General features: G+C 33.7%; 1 long non-coding RNA gene across 1 annotated transcript in view; it reads right to left on the bottom strand.

Moving 5' to 3' along the window:
• The window catches only part of LOC145974546 (uncharacterized), a 63,916-nt gene extending 47,860 nt beyond the window's left edge, over positions 1 to 16,056 (bottom strand). The window contains exon 1 of the long non-coding RNA XR_014439728.1: positions 15,945 to 16,056. This is a non-coding gene — a long non-coding RNA (uncharacterized LOC145974546). The remainder of the gene's footprint in view (positions 1 to 15,944) is intronic.
• Positions 16,057 to 18,624: the final 2,568 nt, after the last annotated feature.

Below are 18,624 nucleotides of genomic sequence, written 5' to 3'. Positions count from 1 at the left end.
ATTCTCTTCGATATCATTATTAGATTTTTGGGCATTATCTTCGTTCTCTGTCAAAACTATTCCTTGAATCGTGTTATTGAGAGATCGAATGCATATATCAGCTGGGCGCTCCATCACTTGTGTTGCCAATCGATTCACTTAATGCCACAGCTAACATTGATTCTATAAAATCTTTTAATTTGTCGAAATCTTGCATTTGATACGCTTGGGAAATACAGCGTATGTAAAATCGTCGAGCTGCAATTATCTTTTTGTCGAAACATTTCCACCGGGACACCATTGCAATAAAATGAGTCACGTCGAGTCTTATATATGCCGTTGGTACTACCGATGAACCCTGTACAATTACATCGTAACATTTTTGCAAATAGTCACGCAAATCGTAACATCTGCCGAATACTTCTGCAACAGCATTTACTAAAGCTCGCCCAAAATCACACACAACTATAGATGGTCGTGGCACATTTTTTGTTAGAATAAAACGTAAAAAATGAGCAATTATGAACGATCTTTGATCCGCAGAAACCATTTGAAAAACTGGCACACTGCCTTCATTTGTTATCAGCATGCACTGATACAAAAACACGTGCGGGTCGCTCTTCGTTGTCCGTGTCGCTATACTTCCCGTTGCGTCAATTGCTAAGACAGCATTTCGATTTTTTTTACACCAAGAAGTATGTATTTGTTATTGCTCTGGTGACCAATATATGAAATAAAATTTTAATAAACTTATACTATGAATACAACCGGCATATTTCCCGTATTTCGACTAAAGCAGATTTAGAAAAGGATTTACAAACTCCAACCCGTGTAGCTTAAGTAACTGCTGTTCCTTCGCTTTGCGCAAGGTAGCAACATTCGGCACGATTGCGAGATTTTTTCCTCCAAATTTCTTTAAACGTCTTGTCTGTTCACGTTGGAAAGTAATTGCGTCTTTCCGTTGTTCAATCAATTAATTGGCGATTTTTTCGCAACGTTTGCCTCTCAATTGTCTTTTTTTTTCTACCGGTATGGATATGCGGCCGAATATTTTCTATACGACATAAAAATGTTACATCAACATCTTTCATCGGCGACTTTTGTAATAGGCCAGTTATTTTGGCCTTGCATTCTGTACAGTAACCAAAGAACTTTGCAAAGCATTTAACAGTAGCTGATGGTGTTACCAAATTATTCTTGAACGAGAATATACAGTCAATCGATTTATGTTGTTGACATATTCGCTCTGCAATGATATCAGCCCACCCTTCTTGAAATTTCCAATAAATTTTCTTCTTTGGACAAATTTCCAACCATTTTTGGGGCGAAAGAACCAATTTTATTTTTTTTGAAAAAACATTATCCGATAAGTTGCAAGTTCCAGTAAAGATAGGGATGTATGTGGGAGAAGGTCGGACGTGTCTTTACGCCCATTTGATCAACGAGCGACAGAATCCATCCGTGGCAACGGCATTGACGCATATCCTGTGGAGAGAGCATTCACACATTTTTCAGCCTAACGAATAATTGCTAGAAAACAATATTCGCAGACTAGAAAAATATGTGAGGCGCAAGTGGCTGGATCGGGAATCAAACCCGAGTCTTTCGCTTTCCGGGCAACTGCTCTAGACCACTGAGCTATCCAGACCTCACACCTAATGCTGCTTTTTAACACAGTGATATGCGACTCCAGAGCGATGTTGGTATCTTGCTCGATGGATGCAATGCCGATTGCCATGGAGGATCCTTGAAAAGGTCGCTCGCTGACCAAATAAGTGCCGGTGGAGGTATTCGCGTACATGCTGGCTTCCGACTGGCCTTCCGTATAAAACGGCACCGACGAGCACAACGCCGTAGAGTGACCACATCCCCCAAGATCCCTCTAGTATATACTAAAATCCCCACTGTACCAAATAGCAGTGGCGGATGGACCCTAAGATAGGGCCGGGGCAGGCCTCCAGTAAAGATAGGGATGTATGTGGGAATCAACATTAGAAACTGGAATCAACATTAGAAACATCATCGATAACACTATTGCTTATATCGAGACTTTTTTTCCCTCTGGTTTGATATTATGTGTCGTTGCAATTAAAGTTTTGAACCCATTGCGATCTTCATTTATAATCGTATATATGTGATGTGGTTCAATATGTGAACCGCGTACTGCTATACGCGGTTCACATATTGAACCACATCACATATATACGATTATAAATGAAGATCGCAATGGGTTCAAAACTTTAATTAGCAATCAACCGATAAACAGGATTTGACGGAGGCAAAATTCTGCCATTAACATTTAGAGTTCGGCATTCATCCTGTAGTAAAATTTTTTTTAATATAAGCTTATCGTAAGGCATTTTGTCAGCTCACAGATAGATTAGATATAAAATATATATTAGAACTGAAAAGTATATTAGAACTGATTTTTTTTTCAATTTAATTCAATTATTTGAATTAATCAATTATATGAATCGAAGACATGAAAAGAAACAGCTACAAAGAAGAACTTTTTATGTGAAAAAGTTTTATTAATATTGTATGAAACAATCTCAGAGAAGAACAATCAGTCAAGCTGCGTAGATTTAGCATATAGACTACGTCAAAAGTAATCGTGACTACGAGACTCATGGCATGAGTTCCGTCCGTAGGTCGACGCAGAAGGTGGGAATCGCGTCGACGCAGAGAGAGAATTGCGCCGCCGCGCCGCGCCGTGAGTGTCGCAGTGGAGGGGCGTGCAAGCATACGATACATCCGATTACTTCTGTCACTTTCTAATATGGTAGGTACGCCGAATCGCAATGCGGACTCACTCATACAACAGTATTATTAACATAAATTACCCAAATTTAAATGTAATATTTCAATTTCGAAATTAGAGCGTAAACAGACATTATTCAAACATTCACATTTTCTAAAAATTAAACCCTTTCACCGATTATAAGCAAATTCAAGACTAACCGTCCTTTATTGACACTCCACTCATATAAAAAAATTTAACCTGATAACTTAAAATTTGCGAAAGTTAGAGCGTGCACAAACATTTTTCAAAAAATAAAAAATATAAAAAAACTAACTAAAAAAATTAAATATTAACTTTATCATCTAGAACTCTTTTCTATCGTGAAGAAGTGTCAATTTAGAAAAAAACTATTTAAGATCGCCAGAACTATCAATTTCTGACCAGCACCTTATACGTACATGTAGACTGAGCATCTCGTTGGTTCTAAATTGTTTAAAAAATTAATTATTAACTGTATCATCGAAAACTCTTTTCTACCGTGAAGAGGAAGTATCAATTTACTAGAAAAAACAATTAAAATCGCCAGAACTTGTGATTTACGACCAGCATCTCACCCCTATACGCGTAAATATGTTTTGTGATGACAAATTATTTTCTACGAAGTTTAATCGTCAGAACTATTGACAGAATGTGCGTAGGCGATAGAACTCTGCGGAATATTACTGCTTTGTGATCAGATATTTGAAATATGATGAGATGCTGTTGGATGTTTTCGGAAGTTGGCATCTCATTTTTTAAAAGTTAAATATTTATAATTAATTCGACGAAACTATTATTAAAACCTATCAGGAACTATAGAACTATGCTGGATGCAACAAAATATGACGTTTATTTGTGAGATGCTGAGACTTGAGATGCCAACTTCACACACATCGATCGTGTAACATAAAGAAAATTTGACATGAAAGTATTACAATCATTCAATTATATTAATATTAATCATACTGTATTTGTATAACTCATTTTATTTCATATATATATATATATATATATATATATATATAATTTAACTCATTTTATTTCATATATTAATAATTTATTTTTATGTGAAATCTTCTTAATGTTGCAGCGTTGCCACAAATGGAAATTTGCGATAACCTTCATTATCTGCTGACGTAGATATTAAATAAAGTGAGTTCAAATGAATAATATAATTAAATGATTTTAACACTTACTCTATGCTTTTTGTTGGAGAATCTTGTGTGGAATTCGCGTGTCGACCAAAACGAGCACGTGGTTGAGAATTAATAAATGTACACCGATTTTACTGAGGAATATTGTATATAATTGACTATTGTTCAATACAAGAGACTGCCACGAGTATCGAGTTGATAATTTACAAAACTGTCTTTCTACACAGGCAATAAGAATCAGAGTCGCACAAAATTTATTACAAGAGAGCACTATTCGCCACGAGGCTCGAGACGGAAGTGAAGAGCATTTCGCGCGTACCATCCGGGTGCTCTTTCTCCCAAATTCGCAATTCATTCTTACGTCATATCAGTCTACATGCGCGCCGATCTTAAAATTATTTTCCAACATCCTCTTCTAATTTTAATATCTCGCTTAACTTATGCAACTCAAAAAACAAATAAAACAGATATCCAATCACAAAAAAAATATTCACAAAAAACTCAAACTTAAAACTATCTGGAGATCTTCTTTAATACTAATTAACTTATCATTACTATTACATTTTATATTATTACTATTACTACTGTATTTGGACTTTCACTAACCAAAAAAAATTTTAATTTACTAAAGCATTTCTGCATAAATCAAATTTCGTTTTATTCAATGGTTTTGTAAATAAATCTGCCAGCTGTTTATCGGTTGGACAATATTCTATTTTAATAACCTTTTCTTTTACCTTTTCATGTATAAAACGATATTTGACATCAATATGTTTTGATCTCCGATTTATTACGCCATCTTTTATTAACTTGATTGCGCTTTGATTGTCTATATTCAACTTAGCTGTTACTGTTTTCCCAAGAAGTTCTTCCAGCAACGATTTTATGTAGAGAATCTCCTTGCAGCAGTCCGCAGCTGCTATATACTCTGCGTCAGTACTTGAAGTCGCCACGATTGGTTATTTCCTGGAACACCAGCTGATCGGTCCGCCGGAGTAGAATATTATGTACCCTGTAGTGCTTTTTCTCGTTTCTGGATCTCCAACATAATCAGCATCGCAGTAGGCCTCTATTTCCATTTCTTCATGTGTATCGTCATAGTTTATACCCAGATTTAAGGTTCCATTCAAGTACCTGAGAATTCGTTTAATATCTGTTATTCTTTTATCTGTTGGATTATTTACATACCTGCTAACAAATCCCACAGCTTGTCCAAGATCGAGACGTGTTTTGGTAGTCAGATACAACAAACTTTCAATTGTTTCTCTGTACGGATAATTCATCTTTGATTTTGTTTCGACTTCCTCTTCCATTTTGCACAACGGTGTACTGACTGGTTTGGATTTATCCATTCTGAACTTGCTTAGAATGTTTCTGGAATAAGAATTTTGTGTTAGTTTTAATTTATTTGGTGACCGTTTAATTTTGATCCCCAGGAATAATCTTGGTTGTTTATCAATTGTCATTTCATAAAGATTGCTGAGATCTTTCAGCAGCTTTTCTATTTCTTCTTCATCGTGTCCAAGTAATATTGCATCGTCCACATATATTCCCAGAATTAGTGTTCCTTTTTTATTTTTGAAGATGCATTGTTCGTTTTTCAATGGTTGGAGACCTCTTTCTTTGAGCGTGTTCGTAAACGTTTCATTCCATTTCATTGAAGCTTGTTTAAGTCCATATAACGCTTTCTTCAATTTGCAGATTTTGCCTCCGTAGTTATATCCTTGAGGTGGTTGCATATATATATCTTCTTTTAAATTTCCGTACAAAAAAGCTGTCTTTATATCAAATGTTATTATGTGAAAGTTCTTTTTAGCTGCCATCGCAAATAATATTCTCAGAGAACAACTGTTGACTACTGGACTAAAAACATCTTCGAAATCCACTCCAAAATTCTGTTCGCAGCCTCTAATGACTAATCTAGCTTTATTCTGTCCATTATCTTTAGTTTTAAAAATCCATTTGCTGCTGAGAATTTTTTTGTTTCCTGCTTCTGCTCTATTTACAACTATCCAAGTGTTATTTCTTTTCAACGATTCCTTTTCTTGTTGTATTGCTTGTTTCCATTTTTCTTTGTCTGGTCCTGTGGTAGCTTGTTGATATGTCATTAACATGAAATAATCACCGTATCTTTTTGGTGCTTTTCTCTCTCTTTCTGATCTTCTGGGATGCTGTTGTGTTTCATTTTCGTTTTGTTGAATTTGTGTCTGTTCTTCCGCATCTTCATAGTCTGTATTTTTTTCTGTGTCTGTGTTTTCTTCTGTGTCAGTATTTTCTTCTATGTCTGTATTTTCTTCTCTTCTTCTTTCCTTTTCTTCGTTTCTTTCTTCCTCTTGGTCCTCTTCATTTCTCTTTTCTTCTTCTTCTTCAATTAGTATTTTCTTGTGTTTTATTTAATTTTTACTCAGTTCCCTTTCGTTCCTTAAAGTTTTTTCGAATCTTACGTCTCTTGATATAATTATCTTGCGTTTTTCAATGTCCCACAGTCTATATCCTTGTGGAGCGTAGCCTACAAACTTGTATTTTTTGCTTCGATCATCAAGTTTCTTCAACGGACCCAAAATTTTCGCGTATGCATCACAGCCAAACAGTTGTAAATTTTTCAAATTTGATTTTTCTTCCGTCCAATTTTCATAGGGGGTTTTTGTCAATATTTTAGTTGGGCTCCTATTCAGTAGATAAGTCGCTGTAAAAATTGCCTCTCCCCACATTTCTTTCTTCATTTTTGAAACTCCGTCAACAGTGCCCGGGCTTTTTCCATTAATGTTCGATTTAGTCGCTCAGCTGTTCCATTCATCTGTGGTGAATATGGTACTGTGTAATTCATTTCGATTCCTTTTTTCTTGGCCCACATGATTAGATCGTTATTGACGTATTCTCGTCCATTATCACTTCTAATTTGTGATATTCTAGAATTCCATTTTGTTTCCACCCGTTCTGCATACTCCTTCGTGGTTTCCGTTACTTCATATTTATTCTTCAAGAGATATACCATCGTAAAATGAGTATAGTCGTCGATGAATGTAAGCATGTATTTCTTGTTGTCCCACGTAGATGGATCAGTTGGTCCACATAAATCTGTATGAATCAATTCCAATGGCCGCTTTGCTCTGATTCTTTCTTTATTAAATAGTAACCTTGTTTTGCTTTCATGCATGTTTCACACAAATCTTCCGTCTTCTTCAAATCCTTTTCCGTGATGTTCATTCCTTTCGAGATATTAAGTAGTTTCTTCATATTTTCTGAGCTTAAATGTCCTAATTTTTTATGCCATTTTTCTATCAAGTCTTTCCTTTCTGTTACAAGTGAATAATTCTTTGCATCTCGTTGTAGGGTGATTTCGTACAATCCATTTTCTTTTATATCGCCTTGAAGTATCTTCTCATTCTTATATGTTACTATTACATTATCTTTTTTAAATGTTACTTCACCATCATTTTCTGTAATTGCTTTTACCGACAATAAATTGGCACTCAGATCTGGAACGTACATGACCTCCTTCAATGTACATTTTTCAAAAGACATCGAGCTAACTTTTTTTGCTGTCATCGTTTCGCCTGTCTTAGCTACTGCTATTCTTGAATTTATCCGTTTCACGTTGTTCAAGTGTGACTTTGTGTTTACCATATGAGCCGTTGTTCCAGAGTCCACGACCCATTCTGTTTTCCTCGGCGTCTGTGTCAGAAAGGACACTTTCTCTGCGTTGTTCCTCTGTTGCTTCGATTCTCGATCTCGAAAATAGCAGTCCTTCTCTTCGTGATTTGTCTTCTTACATATTTTACAGAATAAATTTTTCTCTTTAGATCCTCCTGTTTTCGGACAATTTTTCGCAAAATGACCCGGCTTATTACAGCTGAAACAGCGTTTTTCTTTATTATTCGACTCACGGCGCTCTTTTTTACATGATCTGGCAAAATGTCCTTTTTCATTACATCTGTTACATTTTTTTTCTATGGTTTTAAACGCGACTAGATTCCCTTTCTCTTCCTGATCGAAGTTAAATTTTCAATTGTTTTTTCAGCCTCAGACGTCGATTCCCACGCGGTGACAAACGACTTATAGTTTTCAGGGAGCGTTACCAAGAGTTTTGAAATCAGCATTTGATTTGATATTTCTATTCCTAAAGCTCTAATTCTGTAAACTAGGTTTTGTAATTTACTGACATGCGTGCTCACGTCTTCCGTTTTAACCATCGTACAATTAGAGAATTCTTGCATTAATTCTTGCACGTATCTTTGTTGCTCATTATCGCGTTGATAGACGTTGCTTAATTTCGTCCACATCTCGCGAGCAGTATTACAATTTACATGCATTAACGGTTTTTTATCCAGCGACAGAACTATAATCTTTTGAGCATTCGCGTCTTTCTTTTTCCATTGTTCGGTATCTTGCGGTGGATCTTCTACTATATTGAACAAATCATGCGCTCTTAATAATATTGTAACTTGGAATTTCCATACCTGGAAGTTTTCAGGCCCACTCAATTTCTTTATATGCGCCACATCATCTTGCGGTACCTTCGCCATTGTTCTTCTCACTTCCTTTCTGTTACCGGAGTCCTTTCTGTTTTCACTTTCGTCTTTTACTTTTACTTTTGTCCTTGTTCTTTATATTTTAACACTCACGCACTCGGTTATACGGAACTGGGCCCATAACCTGTTGGAGAATCTTGTGTGGAATTCGCGTGTCGACCAAAACGAGCACGTGGTTGAGAATTAATAAATGTACACCGATTTTACTGAGGAATATTGTATATAATTGACTATTGTTCAATACAAGAGACTGCCACGAGTATCGAGTTGATAATTTACAAAACTGTCTTTCTACACAGGCAATAAGAATCAGAGTCGCACAAAATTTATTACAAGAGAGCACTATTCACCACGAGGCTCGAGACGGAAGTGAAGAGCATTTCGCGCGTACCATCCGGGTGCTCTTTCTCCCAAATTCGCAATTCATTCTTACGTCATATCAGTCTACATGCATGCCGATCTTAAAATTATTTTCCAACACTTTCCTATATAATGTCCTATCAGTATTAGCATATAATTATATCTGCTGTAGATGCAATCACAATATGCGGCTTTTATGGCAATGCTGCAACATAAAAAGAATTTCATATAAAAAACATATATATACAGGGTGACCCATTTTAACTTAGGCAGCCAAATAACTCGAAAAATAAGCAAGATAGAGAAAAATGTTTTAGACAAAAGTTGTATGGTTTCGAGGGGGCCATAAGATGGTATCATTGGTTTGACCTTGAAGAGTCATTTGAAGGTCACGTGAAGGTCACTTCAATTTTTTTAAATGGAACATCCTATATATTTTTGTACATTCTTGTAGCTCATCTCGAGAGCTTTCCAAAACACTATAATTAAGTACATTTTCGTTAAGTACTTTTTGAGTTATGAGGCTTGAAATAATTTCTTAATTTTACATAAACCGTAAAATATCTTGTAAAATATTCATTTTTCGATTACCTTACCTTAATAGTTTTATGTACAAAATAATGAGAGGAATCAATTGGTGTAAAGAAAACACATAGTTGTTTCGAAGAAAAAATATGTAATTTGCAATTAACAATTCCATATTTTTTCTTAAAAACAACTATGTGTTTTCTTTACACCAATTGATTCCTCTCATTATTTTGTACATAAAAGTATTAAGGTAAGATAATCGAAAAATGAATATTTTACAAGATATTTTACGGTTTATGTAAAATTAAGAAATTATTTCAAGCATCATAACTCAAAAAGTACTTAACGGAAAGGTACTTAATTATAGTGTTTTGGAAAGCTCTCGAAATAAGCTACAAGAATGTACAAAAATATATAGGGTATTCCATTTAAAAAAATTGAAGTGACCTTCACGTGACCTTCAAATGACTCTTCAAGGTCAAACCAATGATACCATCTTATGGCCCCCTCGAAACCATACAACTTTTGTCTAAAACATTTTTCTCTATCTTGCTTATTTTTCGAGTTATTTGGCTGCCTAAGTTAAAATGGGTCACCCTGTATATATATATATATATATATATATATATATATATATATATATATACAGGGTGTCCTAGACCACCCGTACACCCCTATTCTTTCAAAAACTAAGCATTTTAGAGAAAAACGTTTTGAACAAAAATGTATGGTTTTGAGGGGAACATAGGATGGTGTCATTGGTTTGACCTTGGATGGCATCGTTAAGGTGAGGTCAAGAACATCTTTAATTTCTTAAATGGAACCCTCAATTTTTTATTACATATTCTTATAGCTTATGTCGAGAGCTTTCCAAAACACTATAATAAAGTATTTTTTCATCAAGTACTTTTCGAGTTATAAGGCTTGAAATAATTTCTTAATTTTACATAAACCATAAAATATCTAGTAAAATATTCATTTTTCGATTATCTTACCTTAATACTTTTATGTACAAAATAATGAGAGAAATCAATTGGTGTAAAGAAAACACAAAATTGTTTCGAAAAAAAAAATGTAATTTGCAATTAACAATTACATTTTTTTTTTCGAAACAATTATGTGTTTTCTTTACACCAATTGATTCCTCTCATTATTTTGTACATAAAAGTATTAAGGTAAGATAATCGAAAAATGAATATTTTACAAGATATTTTACGGTTTATGTAAAATTAAGAAATTATTTCAAGCATCATAACTCAAAAAGTACTTAACGGAAAGGTACTTAATTATAGTGTTTTGGAAAGCTCTCGAAATAAGCTACAAGAATGTACAAAAATATATAGGGTATTCCATTTAAAAAAATTGAAGTGACCTTCACGTGACCTTCAAATGACTCTTCAAGGTCAAACCAATGATACCATCTTATGGCCCCCTCGAAACCATACAACTTTTGTCTAAAACATTTTTCTCTATCTTGCTTATTTTTCGAGTTATTTGGCTGCCTAAGTTAAAATGGGTCACCCTGTATATATATATATATATATATATATATATATATATATACAGGGTGTCCTAGACCACCCGTACACCCCTATTCTTTCAAAAACTAAGCATTTTAGAGAAAAACGTTTTGAACAAAAATGTATGGTTTTGAGGGGAACATAGGATGGTGTCATTGGTTTGACCTTGGATGGCATCGTTAAGGTGAGGTCAAGAACATCTTTAATTTCTTAAATGGAACCCTCTATTTTTTATTACATATTCTTATAGCTTATGTCGAGAGCTTTCCAAAACACTATAATAAAGTATTTTTTCATCAAGTACTTTTCGAGTTATAAGGCTTGAAATAATTTCTTAATTTTACATAAACCATAAAATATCTAGTAAAATATTCATTTTTCGATTATCTTACCTTAATACTTTTATGTACAAAATAATGAGAGAAATCAATTGGTGTAAAGAAAACACAAAATTGTTTCGAAAAAAAAAATGTAATTTGCAATTAACAATTACATTTTTTTTTTCGAAACAATTATGTGTTTTCTTTACACCAATTGATTCCTCTCATTATTTTGTACATAAAAGTATTAAGGTAAGATAATCGAAAAATGAATATTTTACTAGATATTTTATGGTTTATGTAAAATTAAGAAATTATTTCAAGCCTTATAACTCGAAAAGTACTTGATGAAAAAATACTTTATTATAGTGTTTTGGAAAGCTCTCGACATAAGCTATAAGAATATGTAATAAAAAATAGGTGGTTCCATTTAAGAAATTAAAGATGTACTTGACCTCACCTTAACGATGCCATCCAAGGTCAAACCAATGACACCATCTTATGTTCCCCTCAAAACCATATAATTTTTGTCGAAAACGTTTTTCTCTAAAATGCTTAGTTTTTGAAAGAAAAGGGGTGTACGGGTGGTCTAGGACACCCTGTATATACAGGGTGTCCGATTCCTGAGTGACCAAACGAAAAGTAGTAGTAGATTAAGTCAAACTGAGAAGAAAAGTCCTCTACCATTTTGCAAAATTCGCAATAATTATTAAAGAATAAGCAAAAATGTTTCGGTACTTGAGAAGCGGTAAACCGCTTGTAGTGTGTGATTATTAAGTGATCAAACGAAAAGTGGTGATAGATTGGATCAAACTGAAAAGAAAAGTTCTTTACCATATTGCAAAATTCGCAATAATTATTAAGTTATAGGCAAAAATGTCTCAGAGTATAAGAAGCGGTAGACAGATCACTTCTCATGCGCTGAGACATTTTTGCCTATAACTTAATAATTATTGCGAATTTTACAAAATGGTAGAGGACTTGTCTTTCCAGTTTGACCCAATCTACCACCACTTTTCGTTTGATCACTCATTAATCGGACACTGCGAGCTATCTACCGCTTCTCATGTGCCGAAACATATTTTCTTATTTCTTAAAAATTATTGCGAATTTTGCAAAATAGTAGAGAACTTTTCTTCTCAATTTGATCCGATCTACCACTACTTTTCGTTTGGTCACTCAGGAATCGGACACCCAGTACATACAGGGCGATCCCGAAAAACCTTCTGTCTGTAAAATCACGTATTCCTGACACCATTCTAAGACAATTCTTCCTTTACCAAAATTTGATTTGAAGCGTAGTTTTTGAATTATTAAAGGAAGTAGTTAACGTATGACGGGTCGAATACAAGAGGCAGGCAAGGGTGGCGCGATTCACCGTCAGACGAGGGTGCTTACGCGGGGCGCCTGCTGCGATCAGCTGGTCGCTATACACATACAGACACACATGCGAACACATACATTCTCTCTCTGTCTGTCTGTCTGTCTGTCTGTCTGTCTCCCTCTCTCCCTCTCTCTCTCTCTCTCTCTCTCTCTCTCTCTTTCTCTCTCTCATTCGCTCACTCACCTGTAATTTTTTTTTTTTTTTTACGAGAGAGGGGAAAATGCATTTTATGCATACCCACCGGTCGATCCAGTGAGTTATGTGGGACTCGAGTACCAAGTCGAATTACCGACTCGGTACTCCCTACCCACTAAAAACCCCTCTCTTTTCATGAATTTCCTTTGACACACTGTCCCTCTGACTTCCCGAGATCTGTTTTCACATAACGTTAAAAAATAGTTATTATTACCTTGTTCGATGACTTTTGATGTATTGCTGTAATTGCTTGAAGGAGAAATGAATTTTCCGATAGATCGTACGTTCTCAAATTTAACGTAGATATCACGTTGCAAAAAACAAGAAATCCACACTAAATTATTAACTGAAAGTTTTTCTACTTTCATGAACTGTATTCTTTTATAAACTTTAACGTAATCACATTTATTTACTCACTCGATGAGACGAGAAATTTACTAATGACTCTATCACTAATCACTATTAATCACTGTCGAATAATAACTGTTGGCGATAAAAATCACTCGATGAAAGAAACACGCGCGGACACGTTACTACACGACGCGACGACGCGACAATGCGACGATAATTACTCGGCGACTGCAAGCAGTTTTTTGTTATGGTAGGTTGCGGTAGGTTAAGGTACTACTGGCGCTATCGAACGCGATCATGTGTTCGATTGAAGAATGCGGTAAACATAATAAACATTTAACATATTAATATTATTATTATCATGAATGTGTGTGATATCCATACATCGTATGATATCTATTTAAAAATTAATTAGATTAAATAAGTGTTTTTAAAATATTTATTACTTTTACTATTATCATATAAAATATTAATATTAATATAATCGCCTTCCTGAATGTTGGACATTGCGGATCAAGCGCATCGTGCTCATCACTTATCTCCAAGTTGTATGCTTGAATTTTAAACATACAATTTACGCATCTCTTTTTGGTTTCCCTGCATTCAAATGCTTTATGTTTCCCGGCATATTTGTGGCAAGTTTCATCTCGAGTACAATTTTTTGCAATATGAAAATAACCCCAGCATTTAAAACATCTTTTAACACTAATATGATTAAACACAGGGCACTTATTCCATCCTACACTTAGTTTTCCTTTACTCAATATTAATTCATATGTTTTTTTATCTGTTTCAATTATTACAGAACTTCCTTCCTTTCCTTTTTTTCGTGATTTACTATCATCATTTTGCTTCTCTTTAATTATTCTCTTCACAATTCTCATTTGTAATCCTTCATTCGCCGCCATTTTATTTTGCTTTTTAATTGTATCTATTAAATTATCATCATTCAATTTTATTTCCTCTTCACTAATATTGACAATCCTTATCTTCGGTTTTATTTGCGGTGACTCCGTAACCTTGAAATTCTCACCCAACTTGGCTTGTACCGTAGTCTTTAATTTTTCCATCTCCTCTTCTGTCTCACAACCCAGAATAACTGTTCCTTTGCTTCCTTAACTTTTGCTTTCTTAACTTTGTTATTTCCACAGCCATGTTCTTGATATCTACTTTTTCTTTTATCATTTTTTTTGTAGCTTCACTTTCCTGTTGCATCTTAGGTTTAATAATTATAATATTTTCATTTTTCTTCTCTTTCATTGCTTCACTATAGCTTCTTTGTGTTCTTTCAAGGGGAGCGTTAGCACCTCCTTGTATCATTCTTCTGAAATCTTCCATCCACTCTCGTTTAATATTTCCCAATTCTTCTTGTACTACTTCCTTAATCAGCATCTTAACTTCTTTCTTGCATGCTACTTCATTTTTCATTTCTTTCACTGTTCTTACAATGCAATCTATTTTTACTTCAATACTCGAAGATTCACTCATACTTGTCGTTTTGCTTCCGCTTGGTGTTGTAATCGATCCCGCAGATCCTGTTGAACCCAGTTTATCTCTGAGGTTTCCCGATGATGATGTTGTCTTCATGTCTGCTTCCTTATTACTTTCAATCATAAATTTCTCAAACGGGCCTTGGCACAGCACATATTCATAGTTTTTATCATAAATTTTATGTTTACTTACACATCCCGGATGGTAAAAAAGTTTAACACATTTTTTACACGTCATTACTTGACTTTTTATTGCCTTCTTACATGCCGAGCATCGATATTCAACATATTCATCGTCCATACCGACCAAAATCGCTAATATCAGAGTGGCCGATCATTCACCTATATGTCCACCTACCACACGTCAGCACTTTTGTCACCTTTAATGTCTACCTGTCGAGACTTCAATGTTCCGTCCCGAGAAGAAAAAACACTTCGTACGCTCACCAAACTGCATATCCCGGCTAGATAACACTCATGGTTAATCTCCGCCCATGCAGCTAAGACTTGAACAACTTTTTATCACTCTCCCTATCTATTTAACCATTTAATAATTAAAACTTTTACGGAGCGATGTTTGACACGTCCTCTCAATGGCAGAGAGAGAGAGAGAAAATGCAATTGTTAATCGCAAATTACATTTTTTTTTCGAAACAATTATGTGTTTTCTTTACACCAATTGATTCCTCTCATTATTTTGTACATAAAAGTATTAAGGTAAGATAATCGAAAAATGAATATTTTACAAGATATTTTACGGTTCATGTAAAATTAAGAAATTATTTCAAGCCTCATAACTCGGAAAGTACTTAATGAAAACTAACTTAATTATAGCGTTTTGGAAAGCTCTCGAGATGAGCTACAAGAATGTGCAAAAATATATAGGGTGTTCCATTTAGAAAAATTGAAGTGACTTCACGTGACCTTCAAATGACTCTTCAAGGTCAAACCAATGGTACCATCTTATGGCCCCCTCGAAACCATACAACTTTTGTCTGAAACATTTTTCTGTAAAACGTATTATTCGGGAGATATTTGAGGTCGTTATTTAAAATGGGACACCCTGTATATATATATATATATATATATATATATATATATTTATATCTTTAATATATTATTAGTGTAATAAAAATGTAGAATGCAAGTACAAATACGTTATACTTTTTTGTTACTTCGTACATGCAACTAAACTTTCTAAAAGCATAACCTCAGATTTGTTATGTGTTTTATATCATGATTATTACAGAAAAATATTACTAAAAACATACAAAAATAAGCTTTATTTTATATTTATTAAGTATAATTAACTAAAGAAAAAGGATTTGACCTTAGATTGAAAAGATTACCTTAGATTTCAAGGATAGATGGCCGGAGACACGCAGCTACACACACGAGATGAGATGAAAGAGACCGGTACTATAATACGGCAATCGGAGGTTATGTACCTAAATAATGGCGTTATCACAATCAATACATACGGGCTGCATCTCAAAGAGATGCTTCAAACATTTTTACTTGAATTTATGAATATTTTTGAACGTAAGCTAATTTTTCAAAAATTGTTATAATTAATACTAAAACTTGTAAAATCAATTATATTTTAAAATATAAATCTTACAGAGATATATCGAGAAAAGATCGAAATTTGAAAATTCGTTGATGTTTGCATTCTATGTGGCCCATTGATATATTCTGACGGTATTGATATCGATTCGACATTGAATTGATATTAGCTTTCTCACTGGGATGTATCATTCACATTTTACATTCATACCATAACAACAGAAAGCATCGCATCCATCATCATTATTACCTATTATTTCTAATTCACGATACCAATAAATATTAACAATAACTTACTATATCACCTTTTTGTTGGTCGCCAGTTTGTGATGAAATTATTTGTTTATTATTGAATAATGACGACAAGCAGAGATTCACAGAGATTATGCAATATACAGGGTGGGCCATTTTAATCTATGCACCCAAATTTCTTTGTACCTAAGACAGATACGGAAAAATGATTCAGACAAAAGTTTTATGGTTTCGAGGGGGCCATAAGATGGTATCATTGGTTTGACCTTGAAGAGTTATTTGAAGGTCACATGAAGGTCACCTTTAATTTCTTAAATGGAACCTACTATTTGTCATTGCATATTCTTGTAGCTTATCTCGAGAGCTTTCCAAAACTATAATTAAGTACTTTTTTGTTAAGTACTTTTTGAGTTATGAGGCTTGAAATAATTTCTTAATTTTACATAAACCGTAAAATATCTTGTAAAATATTCATTTTTCGATTATCTTACCTTAATACTTTTATGTACAAAATAATGAGAGGAATCAATTGGTGTAAAGAAAACACATAGTTGTTTTTAAGAAAAAATATGGAATTGTTAATTGCAAATTACATATTTTTTCTTAAAAACAACTATGTGTTTTCTTTACACCAATTGATTCCTCTCATTATTTTGTACATAAAAGTATTAAGGTAAGATAATCGAAAAATGAATATTTTACAAGATATTTTACGGTTTATGTAAAATTAAGAAATTATTTCAAGCCTCATAACTCAAAAAGTACTTAACAAAAAAGTACTTAATTATAGTGTTTTGGAAAGCTCTCGAGATAAGCTACAAGAATGTGCAATGACAAATAGTAGGTTCCATTTAAGAAATTAAAGGTGACCTTCATGTGACCTTCAAATAACTCTTCAAGGTCAAACCAATGATACCATCTTATGACCCCCTCGAAACCATAAAACTTTTGTCTGAATCATTTTTCCGTATCTGTCTTAGGTACAAAGAAATTTGGGGGCATAGATTAAAATGGCCCACCCTGTATATATTTATATATATATATATATATATATATATATATATATATATATATTTAGATAGATATTTTTGTATATATTTTCTTACATATATACATATATATATATACATATATATATATATATATATATATATAAGAAAATATATATAAAAATATCTATCTAAAAGTATTATAATATATATATCTATGTTATATCGAATGTAATTAGTAATAGTTTATTCAAAGTTAATACATATAAGTATCGTCACAGTTATGCATACAATTTCTATTTCTTCGATCAAGCAAGATTATAGAAAAAAGAATGCTCTTTGTTCTACATTAGGAATAATTACTTATCTTGAGATTGCGTGATACTTCGGCTGCCTTTCCGCGTTGATTCTCTCATATGTTCCTGGGTTTCTAATTTTTTTCTTTGTAGAGGATGACCTTTTAAATGCAGAGAAAGTGTTAACCTTAAGTACCAAACCTCAATTTTTTAGAGACTCCTCAGAGATTCAATTTCATTAATTGAATCCCAAAAGTATACAATTGCAATTTAAGGGGACCTAGCCCAAATGACCTTGACTTTGACATATGTTATCAAGGTCATAACCTTAAGTGATCTTCGAAAGATTTTAGTTCTCCCTCGTTGTTTATTAAAAAGTTATAAATAAAAGAAGTTTCATAAATTTATTAATACGTTCGAAAGAAAGAAATCGAAAAAAATTCTATTATTGCACGATTCTACATGGATTTGTAACTTTATATGCAAAGCAAGATATGTCCTATACAACGGATACGAGTTGGAGTAGGTTGTATCTTTTGGAAGTAGAGCCCCACATAGAGAGGCGAAACTTATGGAGAGCACCCTTTTAGAAAAATGTAACTTGATTCAAACTTATTTTTGATTCACAACTAAAATTTGGTTTAAATCAAAAATAAGTTTGGGTTAGGTTATACCTTCTGAAAATGGAACTGCCCGCAGGGGGACGAAACCCACTGCGTTTATGCATATACATTTCCCCTCGCTGAGTGAATTTTGCTTCGTCTTGCAAAGTACATGCGTGGACACAGTGGGTTCTCCCCTCTGGGGAAGAGATCCGAAAAATATAGCCTAACCAAAATCAACCTATTTTTGATTTAAACCAAATTAATTGTAATCAGAGATAGGTTTGAGTTAGGTTATAAGGTTGCCTTCTGCATTTCACCTTG

This window comes from Camponotus vicinus, unplaced genomic scaffold (assembly GCF_025532165.1).
Source record: "Camponotus vicinus isolate PSW18456_S1 unplaced genomic scaffold, iyCamVici1.0 SCAF_7, whole genome shotgun sequence".
NCBI classification, from domain to species: domain Eukaryota; kingdom Metazoa; phylum Arthropoda; class Insecta; order Hymenoptera; family Formicidae; genus Camponotus; species Camponotus vicinus.
Note: the sequence above shows the minus strand (reverse complement) of the source record. Positions and strands in the feature narration are given on the sequence as shown.